This window comes from Pelobates fuscus, chromosome 6 (genome assembly GCF_036172605.1).
Source record: "Pelobates fuscus isolate aPelFus1 chromosome 6, aPelFus1.pri, whole genome shotgun sequence".
NCBI lineage: Eukaryota > Metazoa > Chordata > Amphibia > Anura > Pelobatidae > Pelobates > Pelobates fuscus.
Window position 1 is genome coordinate 83476042 of NC_086322.1, and position 16240 is coordinate 83492281.

Genomic DNA, 16240 nt, shown 5'->3' on the forward strand with positions numbered 1-16240 from the left:
TAGTCTATATTTAGGTATCTACATCTTGATACCTCTCCTTTACATTCGTATTGTGAATGCCAAATTAGGGTTTGGGAAATATGGTTACCTGTTCTCGTAGTCTTAATGCATACCTCACAGCTAGGAGTGTCGGTACCTCTACCTTCCTGAATATAAAAACACATATAAATAAACACAATCAAAAGCACATCTTTCGCCGTCATCCTCAGTCTTCGTCCGTGCGATGGAACCTCAGCTTCCAGGATGTGAGGGCTGCAGGGAATGGAGTTCTGCTCGTCTTCACAGGTGTCCCTTCGAGACTTTCCTGGCTTATACACTATGTGTTGGTAAGCGGACAGGCTTTATTATGGCCTTCTCACTCACACCTGTAACAATAAAATTTGTAATCCACAATAATTCCTCGTTACTCCGACTGAGTAGTGCGTTTCAACCGGATCTTGCAGGGATTCTCTGGATCTGCTGTAATTTGCCAAGAATCGACTGCTGCTGGTTTAACCCTGGAGTGATGTATCCACGGAGTTACTTCGGCTACTTTTATCGCTGTAGGGGTAGACAAAAGAACAACATAAGGACCTCTCCACTTGGGCCCTAACGGTACATTATTCCACTCTTTAATCCACACTTGGTCTCCTGGATGATAACTATGAACAGGGGGATAAATATTCACAGGTAATCTATCTTGTACCCATTTCTGTACCTCCTCCATAGTCTTACCCAACTCTACAACCTGCTGCCGGGTAATTCCTTCTCCCAACTGACTCAAGTCCCCCCTTAAGTTACCAAGTACGGGAGGTGGTCGCCCATACATGATTTCAAAAGGAGAGAGGCCCATCCTTCTGGTAGGGGTACTGCGGATTCGCAATAAAGCTATGGGTAAGAGAACGTTCCACTTAAGTTGGGTTTCCTGACACATTTTAGCCAACTGGTTCTTTATAGTTCTATTCATTCTCTCTACCTTACCAGAACTCTGGGGTCTATATGCAGTATGAAGCCTCCACTTTATACCAAGCATATGAGTCAGTTGTTGTAGGCACTGATGAACAAAAGCTGGACCATTGTCCGATCCTATAGAACAGGGTAGTCCATATCGGGGTATTATTTCTCGTAGCAGGAATCTTACAACTTCTCCTGCTTTCTCTGTACGAGTAGGACATGCTTCTACCCAGCCTGAATAGGTGCACACAATTACCAACAGGTAACGATGTCCACCCGATTTAGGCATTACTGTAAAGTCTATTTGTAGATCGGACATGGGGAGTCCCCCCATAAACTGGACTCCTGGTGGCTTTACTGGTCCTTGTCTTGCATTATTCTTAGCACACGTTACACATCTGCGTACAATGGCCTGAGTCAAGTTGGACAATCTTGGTATGTAGAAATGTTTCCTGAGAGATTCTTCAGTACTGTCTCTCCCAGAATGTGTCCCGTTGTGATAATTTTGGACAATTTCTACCGCTAGTGATGCTGGTATGACTATTCTTCCATCTTCTAGCTGATACCACTTGTTCTCCAAATACTTTCCCGGTTCAGTCTTTAACCACTCCTCTTCTTGAGCTGTATAAACTGGAGTCCATTGGGACAGTGGAGTTGGTATAAGAGCAGCTATATGCCCCACATACTCCTGTCTTCCTGATTCAGCAGCACGCTTAGCTGCACTATCTGCCATCCGATTTCCCTTGGTTACATCACCATCTCCTCTCAGATGCGCTCGACAATGTATGATACCGACTTCTTTCGGCTCCCACACTGCTTCCAATAGTTGTAGGATTTCAGCTGCGTACTTGATTTCTTTGCCTTCTGAATTCAGTAGTCCTCTTTCTTTATACAAAGCTCCGTGGGCATGAGTGGTTAAAAACGCATACTTAGAGTCCGTATAGATATTTACTCTTAAACCTTCAGCCAATTGTAACGCTCGTGTTAGTGCTATTAATTCTGCCTTTTGTGCTGATGTTCCTTTCGCCAGTGGCCGAGCTTCTATCACCTTGTCTATTGTTGTCACTGCATATCCTGCATAGCGGATCCCTTCTTTCACATAACTACTGCCGTCGGTGTAATATTGAACATCGGGGTTCTGGATGGGAAAATCACGAAGATCTGGTCTACTTGAAAATACTTCATCCATTACTTCCAAACAATCATGTTGACTTTCAGTAGGTTGCGGCAAAAGGGTAGCTGGATTTAAGGTGTTTACAGTCTCTAAATGCACTCTTGGGTTTTCACACAACATTGCTTGATACTTGGTCATACGGCTGTTACTAAACCAATGATTTCCTTTGTAATCCAACAACGTCTGTACTGCATGTGGGACTCGTACATAAAGTTCTTGACCCAGAGTGAGTTTATCGGCTTCAGCTACTAGCAGGGCGGCTGCAGCTACGGCTCTTAGACAAGGTGGAAGTCCGCTGGCCACTGCATCCAGTTGCTTAGACATGTAGGCAACAGGTCTTTGCCATGATCCCAAGTACTGTGTCAATACTCCCACAGCCATTCTTCTTTGCTCGTGTACATATAAGTAGAATGGTCGTGTGTGATCAGGTAGACCTAATGCTGGGGCACTCATCAAAGCCTTCTTCACATCTTCAAATGCCGTTTGCTGTTCTTGGGTCCATAAGAAGGGGTCGTGCTCTGTACCTTTGATGGCTGCGTACAGAGGTTTTGCCAGTATCGCATAGCTGGGAATCCATATCCTACAGAAGCCTGCTGCCCCCAAGAATTCTCGCACTTGTCTTCTATTCTTGGGTATTGGTATTTGGCAGACAGCTTCTTTTCTCTCTGGCCCCATAATCCTTTGACCTTCAGAGATATGGAATCCCAGATACTTGACAGTTGGCAAACACAACTGAGCCTTCTTCCTGGACACCTTGTATCCTGCCTTCCAGAGAATATGTAGTAGATCGTGCGTTGCTTGCTGACATTTTTCTTTTGTAACTGCTGCTATCAACAAGTCATCTACATATTGTAACAATACACATTCTCCTGGGATAGACTCGAAATCCAGTAGATCTTGACTTAGAGCTGAACCAAATAGGGTAGGTGAATTTTTAAACCCTTGGGGCAGTCTTGTCCAAGTCATTTGGCGTTTTGAGCCCGTTACAGCGTTCTCCCATTGGAAAGCGAAAATACATTGGCTTTCTGCGGCAATTCGGAGGCAAAAGAAGGCATCTTTGAGATCTAAGACTGTGAAGTAAGTAGCCCCGCCCGGAATTAAAGCAAGCAGGTTATATGGATTGGGTACAACTGGATGTATGCTAACAACCGCATCATTGACTGCTCTTAAGTCCTGTACAGGTCGATACTCATCTGTACCGGGCTTTTGAACAGGCAGCAATGGGGTGTTCCAGGGGGAAGTACAGAATTTTAGGATACCATACCGTATGAACTTATCCAGATAGGATTGGATGTTCTTCTTAGCCTTCTGCGGAATGTGATATTGTCTTAGGCTCACTGGATAAACCCCATGTTTCAGTTCAATTTTTATTGGTGGAATATTGCGGGCCAGTCCTGGTGGGTTGTTCTCTGCCCAAACTCCTGGTATGTTAAACAATGTCTCATCACTCCTAGGGTTTTGGCTAGTCAACACTGTATAAAGTCGCCACTCTTCTTCCTTTGGTACGGATAAAGTCATAATACCTGAAGGTCCATTAAACTTTAAGGATGTTGTTCCATTTGGTAGGAACGTAATCTGCGCTTGTAATTTTGATAGCATATCACGTCCCAGCAATTGGACTGGACATTCAGGCATATAAAGGAATTGGTGTTTTACTACGTGGCCTCCCAATGTACAGAGTCGACTTTTAAGAACCGGTTTTTCAGCACTTCTTCCAGTTGCTCCTATCACAGTAATAGTCCTTCCAGATGGAGGAGCAACTAGATTAGTCACCACTGAATGTTCAGCACCAGTGTCGATCATGAACGCACTCCTTTTCCCCCCTATTGATACATCGACCATAGGCTCCGCTCGACCAAGGGGGAAGGAGCCCGGTCGGTATCAATAGTCCTCCATGACAGTGTCAGCCAATCCTACAAAGTCCCTACCTTCTCTATCGCGGGACCTTTGCGCTGCTGGAATATACCTGTCTTCCCTAACACTTCCTCTGTTCCCATTACTCCCTCTATAACCATTACTCCCTCCGGGGCCTCCTCTACCTCTCGCTCTACCTCTAAAGTTTCCGTAGCCTGCCCTGGGTTGGTCTCTCTCGTACTGCTCTCTTTGCGGACATTCGTTCCTCCAATGCCCTTCTTCCTTGCAATACGCGCATTGATCCCTACTCAAAGGCTCCCTACTCCATCTATTATTGCCTCTATCTGGGCCCCGTTTATCTACGCCTGCGATCGCTACCGCTAGCATATCAGCCTTTTTACGCATCTTGCGCTCTTCCTCTTTCTTACTTTCTGTATCCCTGTTCATATAGACCTTATTTGCTACCTCCATTAGTTGGGTGATGGACATACCTGCAAACCCTTCTAACTTTTGTAGCTTGCGCTTAATATCTCCGTATGCTTGGCTGACAAAGGCGGAGTTAACCATTCGGGAATTGTCTGCGTCTTCCGGATTAAAGGGGGTATACAAGCGGTATGCCTCCAATAATCGGTCATAAAAGACACTGGGCGCTTCATCGCTTTTCTGGATCACCTCAACTGTCTTCGACATGTTAATGGCTTTCTTTCCTCCGGCTTTCATGCCAGCAATTATAGCGTCTCTATAGGCTCTGAGTTGAACCATATCAGCACCATTTACGTTCCAATCGGGATCGGTGTTGGGATAGTGTGTCGCGGCCCATGCTGCTGGATTGGCTTGGTTCAAAGCACGGGCTCTATCCTCTAATGCTTTAATGGCTGCTTGATTTATTCTTGTCCTTTCCTCATTGTTAAATAAAGTCATTAGTAACTGCTGGCAATCAGCCCATGTCGGATTATGCGTCTGTACTATTGAGGTGAACAGATCAGTCATAGCTTGTGGTTTCTCAGTATACGAGGAATTATGGGTCTTCCAGTTTAAAAGATCGGTTGTGGTAAATGGGACATATACGAAGACTGGGTCAGTGTGGCAAACCTAGCCACTTCTGGACTATATTCATTGCAGGTTGTCCGTAGGCTGAAGCTATACTATGTAACGTTAACTGTATATGTATTTTCCTATGGCCGTTCGCATGCTGACAGCCGTATGCTGCCAGCATACAAAGCATTCATACGGCGAAACACGGCTATCCTGGCCGTTCACCGTACGAATGTGGACTCCCCAGGTAGACCACACATTCACAGGTCGTGTGGCACCAATTACCCGGTTGCAACATTGTTGCAATCGGTAATTAAGGGCTCTCCTAGGTGGCCGTCGTTCGACTACCGACCATGCGGCGGTCGGCCATCTTGGATCCTTTGTCTCTGCAGCGGTGTTCGGTCGTCGAGAGCCTGGAACTGAAAACGGCTACTCAATGATCCGAACACCGCTGGACTTCTAGAGCGTTCGGGAGTTCCGCGTTCGGTACATTATGTGTCCCGTACTTATTCGGTACTTTTAAACCCACTTTAATGTTTAACTGTATTATGTGCGGCGTTCGGTCAAATCAGCTGGGATCGGAGCGGTATTCTCCCAAAGTGTGCGCCCCGACCCCAGCTATCTACCGAACGTTCAGTTATTCCGAAGTACCGAATATTGGGTGAATTACAGATTTTAATGTCAATTGTCCGTTTTGCTGCACGAGGGGATAATCCACTTAATCGTCCATTTTAGTGGGAGTATCCTTCTCGTGCAGCAATGCCTGTTGGGAAAGTCACAGTGCATGTTGGGAGAAATCCCCTGGAATTACTGTATGGAAACCCCTTGCATGGGGAACTGTATAAATATGCTGCCTGTGAATAAACCGAGTTAGTTGACTCCCAAACTGTGTTTCGTCCGGTTATTGGGAGGATTGGGGATATTGCCTTGCTTTCTACTCTGACTGTGGATTTCCTAGATGTACCAACGGATATCGTATGCTGATACATTGCATTCCGTTACAATTGGTGGCAGCGGTGGGATCCGAACCTTACAGCCGAAAAAGCAGCGTTCGTGGAAACTGGAACGACCGAACAAGGAAAGCAAGGGCAATTCGTATGGAGATTGATTATACCATACTAAAGCGACAAACTTTAAAAGAGCTACTGGAAGCCAGGGGTAAGGTAGCCAGCAACAAGTCTAAAGCTGTGCTGATCGCTGAACTGATGGAGGAAGACCGAGCCCGCAGCGCTACACCCCCACCAGCCAAGGAAGAGACCCCATTCCAAAAAGAGCTGCGAACCAGGTTGGAGTTTTTACCGCAACCAGTACCGCTGGAAATACTGACCGTGATGGTATCAGATGTACAGGACTATCTGATGGCGACCAGCACACCAGCAACCCCGCCTAGGGCAGAGTCTGTTACTGCCTCCACCTACGGACAGGTAAAGCCCAAAGTCCCACATCACGCCTTTAAAGCGTTTTGTGAAGAAAAGGACGAAATCGATGGGTATTTGCAGGACTTTGAGCGGCTGTGCGATCTGCACGATTTGGAGCCCGCAGTATGGGTGCCGCTGCTGGCAGGCAAATTATCGGGTAGGGCAGCTGAAGCCTACCGTGCTGTACCCCGAGAGGACAGTAAGGATTACCCTAAAGTGAAGAAGGCAATCTTGGAGAGGTATGCTATTACCCCAGAGGCATACCGGCGGAAATTCCGGGGCTTGCGCAAGCCTGAGAAAGATTCTCATGCAGAATGGGCGCACAAGCTGGACCAAGCATCGCTAGGCTGGATACAGGCCAGCAACGCTACTAACATGGAGGAGTTGAGGCAGTTAATGCTGCTGGAACAATTTTTTAATGGTTTGTCCCCAGAAGCACAAGAATGGGTGAGAGACCGGAAACCCCTCACCCTACCCGAAGCCGCTAAATTGGCGGATCAACATTTTGATGCCAGGAGACATCACGGGGCCCAAACTAAGGCCCTCCCTCGGATTACAGGGCCACCTAATAATTTTACCCCTACCAGCCCCACCGTACCCCTGCACAGGCCGGCACTGAATACTCCACCAGCCCCCTCCCGATACAACGGCAGGGCTAACATTCAGTGTCACACCTGCAAGCAGTGGGGGCACATTTCTCGAGAGTGCACCCAAAACCGGAGCCGGCAAGCTTGGAATCAGGTGCGACAAAATTTGGCACCCAGGGCTGCTGCGCACCATTACCAGGTAGCACCCGCCACCCAAGACGTGCTGAGCGCTCAAATTGAGGAGCCTCTGGGGGTACTGCACGAAGTAATGTCAGTCCGAGCCACCGACAACCGACAGCACCATCGGCAGCTAGTGACCCTGGAGGGAAAGGAGGTGCAAGGGCTCCGGGATTCGGGAGCCACTTTAACTTTGGTTGCACCACATTTGGTACCAGGCGCAACCCACACTGGCGGCTCCGTGGCAGTACGGGTGGCCGGGGGAGCAGTATACCGGCTACCTACTGCCAAAGTTCATTTGGATTGGGGTGTGGGAGAGGGGACCGTAGAAGTGGGGCTGATGCAGAATTTACCTGCTGATGTTGTACTGGGGAATGACTTGGGCCAAATGACTTCCGCTTTTATTCCCCAGACTCCGTACCAGGAGGCACTTCCCGTAACCACCCGGCAACAGGCTCGCACCACGGCTACACCAACGCACTCTGAGGCTCAGGTAAGAGACCAGGTTCCCCAACTGACCCCCATGTCCTGGGACACCCCGACTACCTTTGCGACCGAAGTCCAGACCGATCCCACTCTCCAAGTATATAGGGACCGGGCACAAACCGACCAAGCAGGGTTAGAGGGGGAGCGGTTCATCTGGGAAAGAGAGTTGCTCTACCGTGTCACAGCAAAAGATGTGGGGGGGTCTGTCACCTTAACTAATAAACAGCTAGTGGTACCCCAGAAGTATAGACAGGAGCTGCTGCGAATTTCTCATGACATCCCCTTGTCCGGACACCTAGGGATGACCCGTACCCGATACCGTTTGACCCATGCCTTCTTCTGGCCCGGGATCTCTCAGGATGTGCGCCAATATTGCACCTCCTGCGACGTCTGCCAGCGTGTAGGTAAACGAGGAGATCGCCACAAAGCCAGGCTATGCCCCCTGCCCATCATAGCAGAACCCTTCAGCCGAGTAGCAGTGGACATCGTAGGTCCCCTGCCAAAACCCAGTCCCTCTGGCAAAAGGTATATCTTAACTATAGTGGACTACGCCACCCGATACCCCGAAGCCGTGGCCCTCTCTAATATCCACGCTGAGACCGTAGCAGAGGCATTAATGAAGGTATTTTCCCGAGTAGGTTTTCCCCAAGAGATAATCTCGGACCGAGGTACCCAATTTACGGCCGAAGTTACCCAACATATGTGGAAGGTGTGTGGCATTAAGCCAATAGTTAATTCCGCCTACCACCCCCAGTCCAATGGGCTTTGTGAGCGGTTCAACGGGACGCTGAAGCAGATGCTTCGGACGTTCGGGGAGACCCACAAAGACTGGGAGAGGTTTCTACCTCACCTACTCTTTGCCTATAGAGAGGTCCCCCAGGAGTCGACAGGATTCTCCCCGTTTGAACTACTGTTTGGGAGGAGGGTGCGAGGACCCTTGAACTTGATTAGGGAACACTGGGAGGGAGAGAGTACCACTAACGAGACCCCTATCGTGTCATACGTCCTGGAGTTCAGGGACCGTCTGGAGGCGCTGACTCAGGCTGTACACACAAACCTACAGGCGGCCCAGCAACGCCAGCGCCGCTGGTACGATAGAGGAGCCAGGGACCGCAGCTTTCAGGTGGGACAGAAGGTTTTGATCTTAAAGCCCGTCCGCACAGATAAGCTGCAGGCCGTCTGGCAAGGCCCATACCAGGTAGTGGAGCAGCGATGCGACACTACCTATGTGATCGGCCCCTGCTCAGGGGTAGGGAAGAGACGCATGCTCCACGTGAACATGCTCAAACCCTACCATGAGAGGATAGAGGATGTAACGGCCATATGTGCCTCCTCCCTAGAGGATCAGGAAAATCTACCTTTACCCGACCTACTAGAACCCGAGGAACAGATAGAGCCCTCCCGGGGAGTTCAACTGGGGGAGCGGCTAAGCCCCCAAGAGCGTGCCCAGGTACAGGCGCTGATTGTAGCCAAGGGGACTACCTTCTCCAATTTACCTGGGTACACTCCGCTAGCCACCCACCGAGTGGAGACCCCAGGACAGCTACCTATGCGCCAGGCTCCATATAGGGTTCCGGAATCCGTCCGGACCCATATGAAAGCCGAACTGGACGAAATGTTGCAGCTAGGGGTTATCGAACCCTCCGATAGCCCCTGGGCATCGCCGGTAGTCCTGGTACCTAAAAAGGATGGCACCACCCGATTCTGTGTTGACTACCGGAGGCTAAATGACAAGACGGTGTCTGATGCCTACCCGATGCCCCGGATAGACGAGCTGTTGGATAAGATGGCACGGGGCCAGTATCTCACTACCATTGATTTGTGTAAGGGGTACTGGCAGATCCCGCTAGCCGATGACGCCATCCCCAAGTCGGCGTTTGTCACCCCGTTTGGCCTGTACCAGTTCAAGGTCATGCCTTTCGGGATGAAAAACGCTCCGGCTACCTTTCAGCGGATGGTAGATCGGCTACTGGACGGTTTTCAGGAGTATGCCTGTGCCTATCTAGACGATATAGCCGTGTTTAGCCAGACCTGGGAAGATCACCTACACCACATAGGGGCGATATTAGATCGCATTGGGGAGGCCGGGTTAACGCTAAAACCTAGCAAGTGCCACATAGGTATGGCCGAGGTGCAGTACCTGGGCCACCGTGTAGGGTGTGGGCAGCAGAGGCCCGAGCCAGCCAAGATTGAGGCCGTAGCCAAGTGGCCTACCCCCAGGACTAAGACCCAGGTGCTGGCGTTCTTAGGGACAGCCGGCTATTACAGAAAGTTTGTCCCTGACTATAGCACCCTGGCCAAACCCCTAACCGACCTGACGAAGAAGAACCTTCCCCGACTGGTTGTCTGGGCCCCAGAGTGTGAGCAGGCATTCCAACAACTCAAGACTGCTCTCACTAATGCTCCTGTGTTAACTGCTCCTGATCCAACTAAAAGATTTCTTGTTCACACAGACGCTTCAATGTTTGGATTGGGGGCAGTACTGAGCCAAGTGGGAGCCGATGGCGGAGAACACCCCGTAGCCTATTTAAGCCGCAAGTTGCTGCCTCGTGAAGTGAGCTACGCCGCCATCGAGAAAGAATGCCTGGCCGTGGTGTGGGCCCTTAAAAAGTTACAGCCATATTTGTACGGACAACCTTTTTCCTTACTCACAGATCACAACCCGTTAGTGTGGCTAAACCGTGTGTCTGGAGACAATGCCAGGCTGCTGCGCTGGAGCTTGGCGCTGCAGCCCTTTGACTTTACTATCCATTACCGGCCAGGAAAACAAAACGGTAACGCTGACGGGTTATCCAGACAGACTGAACTCGAGAAGTGATCTGTGAGTACTCTCCCGGACATCCCCAAGCCGATCCGTTGGGATCAGACTGTGTATGCCGGCTTGGTTCTGGGGGAGCATTGTGGCAAACCTAGCCACTTCTGGACTATATTCATTGCAGGTTGTCCGTAGGCTGAAGCTATACTATGTAACGTTAACTGTATATGTATTTTCCTATGGCCGTTCGCATGCTGACAGCCGTATGCTGCCAGCATACAAAGCATTCATACGGCGAAACACGGCTATCCTGGCCGTTCACCGTACGAATGTGGACTCCCCAGGTAGACCACACATTCACAGGTCGTGTGGCACCAATTACCCGGTTGCAACATTGTTGCAATCGGTAATTAAGGGCTCTCCTAGGTGGCCGTCGTTCGACTACCGACCATGCGGCGGTCGGCCATCTTGGATCCTTTGTCTCTGCAGCGGTGTTCGGTCGTCGAGAGCCTGGAACTGAAAACGGCTACTCAATGATCCGAACACCGCTGGACTTCTAGAGCGTTCGGGAGTTCCGCGTTCGGTACATTATGTGTCCCGTACTTATTCGGTACTTTTAAACCCACTTTAATGTTTAACTGTATTATGTGCGGCGTTCGGTCAAATCAGCTGGGATCGGAGCGGTATTCTCCCAAAGTGTGCGCCCCGACCCCAGCTATCTACCGAACGTTCAGTTATTCCGAAGTACCGAATATTGGGTGAATTACAGATTTTAATGTCAATTGTCCGTTTTGCTGCACGAGGGGATAATCCACTTAATCGTCCATTTTAGTGGGAGTATCCTTCTCGTGCAGCAATGCCTGTTGGGAAAGTCACAGTGCATGTTGGGAGAAATCCCCTGGAATTACTGTATGGAAACCCCTTGCATGGGGAACTGTATAAATATGCTGCCTGTGAATAAACCGAGTTAGTTGACTCCCAAACTGTGTTTCGTCCGGTTATTGGGAGGATTGGGGATATTGCCTTGCTTTCTACTCTGACTGTGGATTTCCTAGATGTACCAACGGATATCGTATGCTGATACATTGCATTCCGTTACAGTCAGCGTGTGCCATTTGACCTGCGGCATCGATATAAGCTGACCCGGGATTCAGACGAAGAGGCATCTGATAGTGCTTTAATTGTTGGGCACCAGTCAACTGTCGGGTTTGGATGGGGCTACGTAGAGAGGCGTCAGTCATGGGTTCCGGTCGGGGAGAGATAGGGTATGGGGATGTGGGAGGTCGGTTTTGGGAAAAGGTCGTAAATAAAACACTTCGAGCCGAGCTAGATGAAGCTTGACCGGAAGTCTGAAGTGGCGCCAAATCAGGATATTCGTTTCTAATGGGGGTGGATTCTGGTTCCGGAAGGGGAGATTTAGTACGAGGGGGGGTGGATCCTGTACTGGAGGAGGAAGCGGAAGTGGATGAGGGTAATGAGGGGAGGGGTGCAGGACTTCCTGCGTTTGCGTCACTTCTTCTTAACGGAAAGTAAGGGGGCGGCAAAGGGATCTCGGACTCAGGGGGCGTGTCCAAAATGGGCCTAACACCAGTCCTAGTGGACGAGCAAGTCCTAGCTACCATGAGGCGACACTGCTCCTCGTGGCATGTCTGGAGCCATTTTGGCGAGTCATTTACGGCCTGTCTCCAACAGTCAATATAAGGAAACTGGCCGTAAAGTTCAGGCCTACCCGATACAGCCACGTGTAAGCGCTGTACCAGAGTTGGATCCAAACTGCCACGTGGCGGCCATGCCGCAACCAAAGTAGGCCACTCCCTAGTACACAAAGTGACCAAACGTACAGGAGACATCTTTACCCCAAAATCACAAACTTTGAATCCCTTTTTAAAATTCTTAACCATACATCCTAAGGGATCCGGAATCGTTGACTGCGACGCACCCATACTTAACAATGGAACGTCGTCGACAACGAATACTATACACGCGTACTATTCAACAGTCACACCCGTTTCCTCTGGCAACAGCACCACGTGGTACGGTTACCAAGTGAAACGTACACAATAACAATAAACACTCAGGGAATTCCCGTACACACACAGCTGTTACACCAGTCACTATATAATCAATATTATGCCCTTTGGCGTAACTATACAGTCACCCACGCTATAATTCTCTATATACGAATTACCCGTCTATAACACACCCCAGTAACATCGTCTTTTACAAATAGCGGTTACAGTACGGTTAGCATAGGTCAAAGCACAAGTTAAGGTCACAATACAATTATTAGTGGTTATGGTGTTAAACATGCAATGGACGACAATGATTAGTACTTATTATATAATGTCAGTAAATATACAGGGTTATGGTACCGTGCACTATAATACAGCAACACACTATTAACACTCTCGCTAGACGGCTGAGCTCGCGCTATCTAACAAGATATACACTTTACTAAAACAATCGTTAACACATTTACAATTCCCAACTAAACTATTGGCCAGTACCTTGAATGGACTACCTAAAACTATATACACCCGTTTTGGTTAGCCACACTGCCCAATCACCACATATATAGCGAGCTAGAGAACCGAATTTACACAGGCGCCTCTTAGTCGCACTATCAAAAGTCTAGTGGGTTCCAAATTTACACGCCTTCCCACTTAGCCCAGATAGGATGAGAACTAGCGAACCGAATTTACACAGGCGCCGCTTAGTCTCCCGGTCCCTCCGACCTAGCGAACGTAATATACACCCTAGAACGCTAGTCTAGACAAGACACCGGTGTCCGGCTAGGGCTATTTACACCAGGACCCCGCCTGACTAACCAAATCAAACGGTCTGACTAAAGAGCGTTCGATCGAGCGGTGCGCCTTCGCTCCTTCCCTCCGACAGAGGGGGCAGATACACAGATTCAAAACCCCTTTGGGCCTACCGCACAATCGGTATACCCCTAGTGGGTCCTGCCGTCTAAAACAGCAGTTGTCTTACCTCCTCGTTCCTGAACCTGAGTTCACACTCATCGACGGGGACACCCCAGCACTTCTCACGTAGAGGCCGATGATCTCCTGGACAACAGACCAGTGGCGCCGAGACGAAGGGAGGTCCACGCAGAAGTTCAGGGGTGCAGCCGTAGAGAACGTGGGCAAAGATAGACCGTCTCACGCCTCTGCCTCTCAGCTACCGTTGAACGATGAGCTTCCCGGCCAACGCACCAAATGATACCGGAGAAACTGACGGAAGCCAAGCACAGAGAGATGGACACAGGTTTCTTCAGGAAGGAAGAGATTCTTTATTGGATCACCGATCGGGACTCAGAGGGACTAGCGTCACCAAAATACAGCAAAGTCTGAGTACTGAATACATAGAGTACATTCCTTATATAGCACTGTAGCTCCTCCCACAATTAACTACACCCACACATACCCTTAACCTATTTAATAAATAGAGTCTAAACTCATCCATCCGGTCTAACCACGTGGCTCATCTGATACAAAGGAGAGGGACGCGTAATTCCAGTTCTTACATTCCTGCACCTGGTCAGTACAGTGATAACAGTATCTTAGCTACGTGTAATTAACTAACTGATACTACAAACACATATACATACATATGCCTTGTGGCAATCTTAGCCTGCTAAACTTGTATTTTACTGGAATTACATCACACTATAGGGTCAGGAACGCAAATGTGTATTCCTGACCCAATAGTATTAAAACCACCACTTAGGTGGCTTGCTCCCCAGCCCCCTTAAAAGGTAATAAAACGTATCTTATTTCCGGCACAGCTAGCGTCTTCCTCTTTGGCTGACATCATCAGAATTGGTGATCTCAGCCAATCGGGAAAGCACTGAATTGGCTGAGATCCCCCAACACGTGAATCAATGCATCTCTATGAGAAAAGTTCAGTGTCTGCATGCAGTGCATTGAGACGCTGAATGGTAGTGCTGCACAATGTGCCGCACTGCCCCAGAAAGCACCTCCAGTGGCCATCTAAGGAGTGGCCACTGGATGTGTCCCTAGGCTGTAAGGTTTCTCTGAAAACACAGTGTTTGCATGAAAAAGCCTGCAAAGAATGATTATACTCACCAAAACAACTACAATGAGCTGTAGTTGTTATGGTGACTATAGTGTCCCTTTAGGTCTCATTTTGAATCCCTAGTAGTTACGTGAAGTAAACAATAACGTCTGGTCTCTTACACCCAACCTCCATTTGAAACTACACTTGTACTCGTATATAAACCCTGCACATTTTAAGTATAATTTTTTTTTTTTTTTTAAAGCAAGCTGAGGCACAGAGAAATTGTGGTATTCAGTTTCTAATCTTGACACAGATCAGAAATAGATTGTTGCATTCATGGCACATGCTGTAACACCCAGCATTTCAGCACAACGGATCACTAAATAAATAAATACACATATAAATCAAATAGACAGTTTACGCCTATTGGAATGCATGGACCTGGAGCTTCAGCTCTAATAGTCCCTACATTAGAGAGACACTGTCACCGTCTGGGTACTCTGCAGAATTTGCAAAGACCCACAACAGTGACATCGCCGCTGGGGTCCGGAAAAGGTGTGATTTACTTATCTGAATCTGTCCCTCGTGGGTGTAGCCATCTTCCTTTGGTGTCTCCTCTTCATTTTCTGGTGCTTCAGCATCTAGAGCCGACGATTCTATATTTATTAAATACTAATTTTTCAGGGGAAGGTGACAATGCCACTTTAATCTGACCCTGACAGTCTTATAAAGCATCTATGTATTAATTGAATCTATTAGATAACATGCACCATTATGTGTCATGTTAGCTTCTTTCTCTAAGCCTTCTAGCAAAAAGGAAATAATCATGATGATTTTTGTTTGACGCCCTATCATGGACATTTTTCCTCAGTGATTCTTGAAATGTCCCTCTATGTATTTAGATACATCCTGACACCTTACGGCTATGTTGAAAATAAATATTAGGACAGCTTGGATAATCATAGACGCTACACACAGGACAAATTTATAGAAGTGCTAATAGAAAAGTGTCACAAAGTTTCAAGGTGTGTGTGTGTGTGTGTGTGTGCGTGTGTGTGTGCATGTGGTATTTTATATAGGAAATAAAATACCTACATTTATTACAGATTTAAGTTTAGAATAATCACTTTATAAACATTGAAAATACTGAAAACAATGATGATAATTGGCCCATTCAGCTTTTTGACGACCCTGTCAGACTTTTTTTTTTATTACAGAGTCAAATCGCTAAGCCATCTGTGGAAAAAGATTTGCAATGCAAAACTGTTCATATATAATATGAGACAATATACACTCATATTCATATTCCTCCTAGCTCTGAATGGAAATAGCCAGACTCAATTAACCTTGGTACTGCAACACTCACACCCAGTGCACACAAATGTGCAGCCAGTTTTACGCCAAAACAAATCTTCTGGAATGAAAGGCATAAAATCCAACTTGGCAGGACCCCCTCTGATAATCTGGCACCAGGTGGTCTCTCAAACTTTAATACCTCCCATGTATTAATTATTTAGGTTTTACCATTACCTTGCATTTTTAATTCAAGAGTGTGCATAATAAATCACTATGAATATACATGACATCACTATCAATATACAATAAACTAAGCATTATGACTTGTAGCATTAGAAATAGCTATGCAAATCTTTTTTGGGAGCTGGAACAGGGGCTCCTCCTGACTGACTGTGCTACACGAAAAGTCAAAGTGCTGCACATGGAATGAATGGGGAGGGGGTGCTTTTCTTTAGGGTAAAATCCACTTCAAATTATGCTGCATTTAAAAATAAATTGTGGGTAA